Source organism: Nicotiana tabacum, chromosome 23 (genome assembly GCF_000715075.1).
Source record: "Nicotiana tabacum cultivar K326 chromosome 23, ASM71507v2, whole genome shotgun sequence".
In the NCBI taxonomy this organism is placed as follows: domain Eukaryota; kingdom Viridiplantae; phylum Streptophyta; class Magnoliopsida; order Solanales; family Solanaceae; genus Nicotiana; species Nicotiana tabacum.
The window spans coordinates 2649952-2659066 of record NC_134102.1 but is presented as its reverse complement, the minus strand read 5'-3'; positions in this window follow the sequence as shown (position 1 = coordinate 2659066).

The window sequence follows — 9115 nt, the reverse complement described above, 5'->3', positions numbered from 1 at the left end:
GGATGGTATTTAGAAACCGTTGTGTTTATGAATTATTTCACTATATCTTAAACTTTGCTTCCGCAGTTGTTTCTTTGTTTATTAATATTTAAAGATTCTTTAAAAATTAGTTAATATTATTCTAACGTTAGCTTGTCTAGCAAGTGAAATGTTAGGCGCCATCACGGTCCGAAAGTGAAAATTTCGAGTCGTGACATCTCCTCATTCTTCTTCCTCTTCATTTTCTGGTTCAGCCACAGTTGCCTTCAAAGCAACAGTTTTCTCCTTCTCTTGATTTTATCTATCCAAGTGAGTTTTCTCAAAAGCAATTAGATCACCTCTGAGTTCATCATAGGAATTTTTGTCTAGATCTTGACATTCCAAGGCGATAACTTTTGGCTGCCAAATGGTGGGTAAGCTCCTGAGAATCTTTCTAACCTGTTCACCACTCTTGATAGGTCTACCAAATGATTTTAGATCTCCGAGAATTTTACTAAATCTGGAGAACATCTCTTCCACTGATATCTATCCTTCATTTGGAATAACTCGTAGTCCCGAATCATAAGATTTATCCTAGTTTCTTTCACTTTGTTGGTTCCTTCGTAAGTAACCTTTAGTTTGTCCCATATTTATTTGGCCATTTCACAACTTGATATCTTTTCATACTCTTCTCCACTGATAGCATTGTACAATAGATTTTTTGCTTTGGCATTAACAGTTATGACAACAACTTGTTCATCAGTGTAATCATCCAAGTCCAGAGGATCAATTGATACGATGAATTGACCATTTGCATCCTTCTTAGGAGGGATTGGAAGATTTCCCCTTTTGATCACACGCCAAACTTTGATGTCATATGACATTGTGTAAGTTTCCATGCACACTTTCCAGCGAGAAAAGTGCTGACCATTGAAATAAGGAGGTCGAACCTGAGAGGTTCCTTCTTGAAATAGAGCACCAATAAAGTGTTAGATCCCATGATCTTTTTCTCACAAGCTGTTAAGCAAAGATTGTGATCCTTGCTTTGATACCAATTGAAAGCACAAGAGGGGGGAGGGGTGAATTGTGGTTTATTAAAAATTAGTCAACTAACAATGATTTTAGTTGACTAAACATAGTGCAGAATGAAAGATAACAGTAATTAAAAAGTAAATAACACACAAAAATTTTATACTGGTTTGATACCGTTGTAGTACTTACATCCAGTTTCCCTTGGGTCACAAAAGTTCCCTTTAGATCTTGAAAGTATTACAATACAAATGATTTTGACTCGTTCTCCACCAACGAAAAATGACAACAGTGAATTCTGAATGTTTGACACAACTCTCTTTTGTGTTCTAATTTTTCCTATCTTTTGAGACACTGATAAACTAAGGATTACAGTGTTTAGGCTAAGAAGTAGAGAGACTTAGAAGACAATGTGTGTAGTTGCGCAAGCCTTCCATTTGATCTTAGCAATCTTCTTATAGGAGAGAAAAAGGCCGTTGAGTCTTGACCGAAAGTAGAGGCACGAGATCATCAAAGGGATTTGACCCAAGGGGTGCCTCTTCGAATCCTGTTCTTGGGAGAGCCCACATTCGATCGTGACCTTCCTTGTCACATTCTTGTATTGAGGAGTTATTCAAGCCTTGATTGAGAGCTTATTTTTGGATACAGGATATTTGCTAGCGAAGGCTTCCTTGATTAACAATCTGAACTCCTTTGATTGAGGTCTAATAAATGTGCTGCAATGAAGTCCCTTTTTCTTGTCCATTAATTTAGCAATCATATCTTTGGATAGCATATCATTCTTTCCTTTTTGCTTGTTTCGAATCCTGCAATCCTACAAACTAACATAAGATGGAATTGTCATCTTTGAAACTTTAAAACTTAACGATCTCCCCCTTTTTGATGATGACAATCAAGAGAGAGTAAACATAAACTATGAGACTTCCCTTGTTTTTTTATATGTTGCTCCCCCTGAATAATTGAATAAATGTTGTCTCCTGATGTGCTGAGTTTCTCTTGCTGAGGTGTTTACTTCTCTACATATTTCTCCCCCTTTGACATCAATCAAAAAGGAAAGAAAAACACATATAACAAATAATATATGAAATAATATACATACTAGTTAGGGGAGTAGAGCAACAAAAGTAGTGCCTTCAGCAGAGGATTAGCTAGTTCAGACCCAAGCAAACGATTGTTTTAAAAAAAACCAACAAGCAAGCATAAGCAAAAAGCAAAACAATTGTTTGTAACACCATCACATAGAGTCTCATTAACTTCTTCCCAGGAAGTACTTGAGAGTATTGATCACTTTGGTGCAGAAGGAGTCATAGGAAATTTCAACATCTTTGGCAAGTTTTTCCATCTTTTCACTCATGGAATTGAAAGCCCTGGTTCCTTGTCTCCGTGTGGCTCCCATATCCATCATGAGTTTAGCCACATCTGTACCTGTTTCCTTGGTAACTTTCGTGATTTTGTCTACCTATTCCTTCATCTCAACTAGTAGCATTTTTACCGCATCTAGATAATGCTGAATTTTCTGAAGATTTTGAGAGGCAGTCGACTGAGATGCTGGTTGTTCAGTTTGAACTTCAACTGGCACTGGAATACATTCAACTTTGGCGCGCTTCACACATCCATCATCACCGAGGGTGTAACCCATCATTGAGAAGGTTGTCTTATCATAAGTACTGGTAATGTGCTTAGGTGTAAAGGGTGCCAAATCTACCTTCATGACCTCGAGAACATGTGAGATGAGAAGACCATAGGGCAAACAGTAGGACATAAAAGATAGACGGGGACTTCAAGGTCCATTAACGCCGACAGATCTACCTTGAGTCTCCGGACAGCGGACCAATAGCAAAATCTTGATCAACCTGAGCCGATACCAAGATCTGCATAGAAAGTGCAGAGTGCATCATCAGTACAACCGACCCCATGTACTGGTAAGTGCCGAGCCTAACCTCGACAAAGTAGTGATGAGGCTAGGACAAGATACCCACGTATAACCTGAACAATATAATCATGCTAGTGGCAATAACAGTAAATAAAGAAATAACGCAAAAATAATGGGAAGGGGACATACAATGGGGGAATACAATATAAAGAGTAAGAATAATGAAAAGACAGAATTAAACTGAAAATCCTTAAACAAATTGAGCAAATAAAAACAGCAAAGGAAAACTGCACGGCATCACTCTTCGTGCTTTAACTCTCAACCTCACCAAATAAATAAATAGAACTGCACGGCATCATCCTTCGTGCTTTTACTCTCAACCTCACCAAATAAATACATAGAACGACACGACATCACCCTTCGTGCATTAAACCTCTCATAATATACACGGCATCACCCTTCGTGCTTTACACTCTTCCTCACAATATAAATAATACATGCACGGCATAACCTTTCGTGCTTTACACTCCTCCTCACAAATCATAGAATCAATAACAACGGATAGATAGGAGTATCACAAAGAAACCAGTATTTTACCCATAATCAATAGCACAATATAACCTCAACCTTGAATCAATATTCGAAAGTTACCAAATCTCAATGAAACCAGATATAAGTCATCTAACATTTCAAATAACCCGCTAAGCATGGATAGTAAAATTTAAGGCTACAAAATAGACAAGAATAGAATTTCACTCGCATGCTATGACTCGACAACGACGCATAGATGCTCATCACTTCACCTATACATCGTATTCAACAACCAAACACATAGTAAATAAACACATAATACCTATTCCCTCAAGCCAAAGTTAGACACGACACTTACCTCGCTCCGAAGACCACTTAATTCTCAATCACAGCTTTTCCTTTGGAATTTACCTCCAAACCACTCGTATCTATTCAAAAATGACTCAATAATATCAAATATTTCTAAAAAAATCAATTATATTGCATAAATTAAATTTCTCAAATTTTCCTCCAAAAAGTCAAAAAATTGACCCCGGGCCCGCTTGGTCAAAACCCAAGGTTCGAACCAAAATTCATTTACTCATTCACCCCCGAGCCCGAATATATAATTGGTTTTGGAATCCGACCTCAAATTGAGGTCTAAATCCTTAAATTTCCAAAATTTCTAGTTTCTACCCTAACCCCTAATTCTACCATGAAAACTCTAGATTTTAGGTTGATAATTCAAGATATGTAATGGGTAATTGAAAGAAAATGGTTTGCAATCACTTACCAACACTTTGGGAAAGAAAATGACTCTTGAAAATCGCCTCCACCCATTTGGTTCTTGAAAAATGCTGAAGAATTGGCTTAAACCCGTGTTTGATTCTGTTTTATGCACACAGTGTGCATCACGTTCGCGAGGCCACTGTCGCATTCGCGAAGGGTACTGGCTGCCAAGACTTCACGTTTGCGAGACCCTGCTCGCGTTCATGATGGTTACCCCCCTAGTCTTCGCGTTCGCGAGACATTGCTCGCGTTCGCGATGAAGGAATGACCAACCCTCCCCCAGGTGTGCCTAACACTATGCGTTCGCGAGGAGCTGGTCGCGTTCACGAAGGGTAACGCCCCCATCGCTTCGCGTTCGCGACTAAGCCTTCGCGTTTGCGAAGAAGAAAGCTTCAGCTGCCCAGTTTACTCTTCGCGTTCGCGAGAGTACCTTCGCGAACGCGAAGAAGGACCTGCCAGAACACCTGCTGCAGCAAAATACCAAATTTTCAAAGTCCAAAACATCCCGTGGCCTACCAGAAACTCACCCGAGCCCTCGGGGCTCCAAACCAAACATGCATACAAGTCTAAAAACAACATACAAACTTGCTGGCGCGATCAAATTACCAAAATAACACCTAGAACTACGAATTTATCACCAAATCAAATGAAATTCTCAAGAACACTTTAAAATTCATATTTTCTCAACTCGACGTCCGAATCACGTCAAATCAACTCCGTTTCTCACCAAATTTCACAGACAAGTCTTAAATATTATATTGAACATGTACCGGGCTCCGGAACCAGAATACGGACCCGACACTAACAATGCCAAACATCAATCAATTCTTAAAAACAATTAATTTTTCAGACTTTTAATTTTCATAAAAATTTCATAACTTGAGCTAGGGACCTCCGAATTCGATTCCGGGCATACGCCCGGGTCCCATAATTCGATACAGACCCACCGGGACCATCAAAACATGGATCCTAGCCCGTTTACCAAAAATATTGACCGAAGTCAGCAAAAATCAATGTTTAAGGCATAAATTCTTATTTTCATAAATTTTCAACATAAAAGCTTTCTGGAAACATGCCCGGACTGTGCAAACAAATCGAGAAGGGTAGAAATGAGATTTTTAAGGCTTAAGAGCACAGATTCGAATTCTAAAACATAAGATGACCTTTTGGGTCATCACATTCTCCACCTCTAAAACAATCATTCGTCCTCGAATGGACATAGAAAAGTACCTGGGCTGGTGAAAAGGTGGGGATATCTACTTCTCATATCGGACTCGGTCTCCCAAGTAGCTGCCTTAATAGGCTGACCTCTCAACTACACTCGAACCGAAGGGTAACTCTTGGATCTCAACTGGCGAACTTGCCGGCCTAGAATTGCCACCGGCTCCTCCTCGTAAGTCAAATCCTTGTCCAACTAGGCAGAGCTGAAATCTAACACATGGGACGGATCACCGTGATACTTTCGAAGCATGGACACATGGATTATCGGATGAACAACTGCTAAACTAGGTGGCAACGCAAGCCTATACGCCACCTCTCCCACTCTCTCCAGAATCTCAAAAGGTCCGATATACCTAGGGCTAAACTTTCCCTTCTTTCCGAACCTCATTACACCCTTCATGGGTGATACCCGAAGTAACACTCTCTCTCCGACCATGAATGCAACATTACGAACTCTACGGTCGGCATAACTCTTCTGCCTGGACTGAGCTGTGCGGAGTTGATCCTGAATAATCTTGACCTTATCCTAGGTATCCTGTACTAAGTCTGTGCCCAACAACCGAGCCTCTCTCAGCTCGAACCACCCAATTGGCGAACGACACCTCCTACCATATAGTGCCTCGTAGGGAGCCATCTAAATGCTCGACTGGTAACTGTTGTTGTAGGCGAACTCTGCAAGGGGCAAGAACTGATCCCAAGAACCTCCAAAATCTATGACACAAGCGCGGAGCATATCCTCCAAGATCTGAATAGTACGCTCGGACTGCCCGTCCGTCTGAGGATGGAATGCTGTGCTCAACTCAACCAGCGTACCCAACTCACGCTGTACTGCCCTCCAAAAGTGAGAGGTAAACTGCGTACCTCGATCAGAAATGACAGACATGGGCACACCGTGAAGACGAATGATCTCCCGAATATAAATCTTTACTAACCACTCCGAGGAATAGGTAACTGCCATAGGAATGATGTGTGCTGACTTAATCAGCCTATCCACAATAACCCACACAACGTCAAACTTCCACTGAGTCCGTAGGAGTCCAATAACAAAGTTCATAGTGATACGCTCCCACTTCCACTCAGGAATCTCCATCTGCTGAAGCAAACCACCGGGTCTCTGATGCTCATATTTCACCTGCTGACAATTCAAGCACCGAGCCACGTAAGCAACTATATCTTCCTTCATCCTCCTCCACCAATAATGCTGCCGTAGGTCCTGGTACATCTTGGGCAGTGCCCGAGTGAATAAAATACCGAAAACTGTGAGCCTCCTCAAGGATCAACTCACGAAGCCCATCCACATTAGGCACACAAATACGACCCTGCATCCTCAAAACTCTGTCATCTCCAATAGTAACCTGCTTGGTACCACCGTGCCGCACTGTGTCTCTAAGGACAAGTAAATGAGGATCATCATCCTACCGATCTCTGATGCGGTCAAACATAGAAGACCGAGCAACTGCACAAGATAGGACACGGTTGGGCTCAGAAACATCTAACCTCACGAACTGATTGGCCAGGGCCTGAACATCTAATGCTAGTGGTCTCTCACCAACTGGAATATAAGCAAGGCTGCCCATATTCACTACTTTTCTACTCAATGCATCGGCCACCACATTGGCCTTTCCCGGATTGTATAATATAGTGATATGCTAGTCTTTCAATAGCTCGAGCCACCTCCTCTACCTCAAATTGAGTTCCTTCTACTTGAACAAATACTGCAAGCTCCGATGATCAGTGAATACCTCACATGGCATGCCGTAAAGATAGTGCCTCCAAATCTTCAGCGCGCGAACAATGGCTGTCAGCTCTAGATCATGAACATGGTAATTCTTCTCGTGAACCTTTAGCTGCCGTGAAGAATATGCAATAACCTTGCCACCCTGCATCAATACTGCACCCAGACCAATACGGGATACATCACAATATACTGTATAAGATCCTGAACCTATGGGTAACACCAATACCGGTGTCGTAGTCAAAGCAGTCTTGTGCTTCTGAAAGCTCGCTTCACACTCGTCTGACCACCTGAACGGGACACCCTTCTGGGTCAATCTGGTCAACGGGGCTGCTATAGATGAAAACCCCTCCACAAATCGACGGTAATAGCACACCAAATCGAGGAAACTACTGATCTCTATAGTTGATGTGGGTCTAGGCCAGTTTTGAACTGCCTCAATCTTCATAGATCCACCTGAATACCCTCTGCTGATACAATGTGACCCAAGAAAGCAACTGAACCCAACCAAAACTCGCATTTTGAGAACTTAGCATATAACTGGCTGTCTTTCAGAGTCTGATGAACGATTCGAAGGTGCTGCTCATGCTGCTCTCGACAGTGGAATTAGATCAAGATATCATCAATAAACACAACCACAAAGGAATGCAAGTAGGGTTTGAACACCTGGTTCATCAAATCCATGAATGCTGCTGGGGCATTTGTCAGCCCAAATGACATCACTAGAAACTCATAATGCCCATACCGAGTCTGAAAAGCTGTCTTAGGAACTTCGGATGCCCTAATCCTCAACTGATGGTAGCCACATCTCAAATCAATCTTTGAAAACACCTTGGCACCCTGAAGCTGATAAAATAAATCATCAATCCTCGGCAATGGATACTTGTTCTTGATGGTAACTTTGTTCAACTGCCGATAATCTATACACATCCTCATCGATCCATCTTTCTTCTTCACAAACAATACAGGTGCACCCCAGGGCGAGACACTAGGTCTAATGAATCCCTTATCAAGCAAATCTTGCAACTGCTACTTCAATTATTTCAACTCTGGCGGGGCCATGCGGTATGGCGGAATGGAAATAGGCTGAGTGCCCAGAGCCAAATCAATGCAGAAATCAACATCCCTGTCGGGTGGCATCCCCGGCAGGTCTGCAGGAAACACCTTTGGAAACTCACAAACAACCGGAACTTAATCCATGGAAAGAATCTCCGTACTAGAATCGCGGACATAAGCCAAATAAGCTAGACACCCTTTCTCGACCATATACCGAGCATTCACATAAGAGATAACCCTGCTGGCAGAATGGCCAAGATTCCCTCTCCACTCTAATCGAGGCAACCCCTACACGGCTTAGATCACCATCTTGGCGTGATAATCTAATATAGCATGATAAGGTGACAACTAATCCATACCCAGTATGACATCAAAATCAACCATGTCGAGAAGTAGAAGATCTACACGAGTCTCAAGACTCCCAATGGTGAGCACACACAAACGATAAACACGATCTATAACAATAGCATCTCCCACTGGTGTGGACACATACATAGGAGCACTCAAAGAATCACAGGCACAACCAAATATGAAGAAATATAGGATGACACATAGGAGTAAGTAGATCCCGGATCAAATAGAACTGAAGCATCTCTACTGCAAACTTAAACAGTACCTGTGATAACAGCGTTAGATGACTCAGCCTCAGGCCTAGCTAGGAAAGCATAACATCGGGGCTGGGCCCCACCACCCTGAACTACGTCCCTGGGACGGCCTCTAACTGGCTGGTCTCCACCTCTAATGGCCTGACCTCCACATCTAACAGTCTGGCCTCTACTTCTGGCTGCCTGACCCCTACTTCTGGCTAGCTGAGCCGGTGGTGCAGCAAATGGTGCCGGAACCATGGCACGAGAACTCTGATGCTGTGAGCTACCCATTGCCCGAGGGCAAAATCTAGCAATGTGCCTCGAATCACCACATGTATAAGATAACCTCGACTGCTG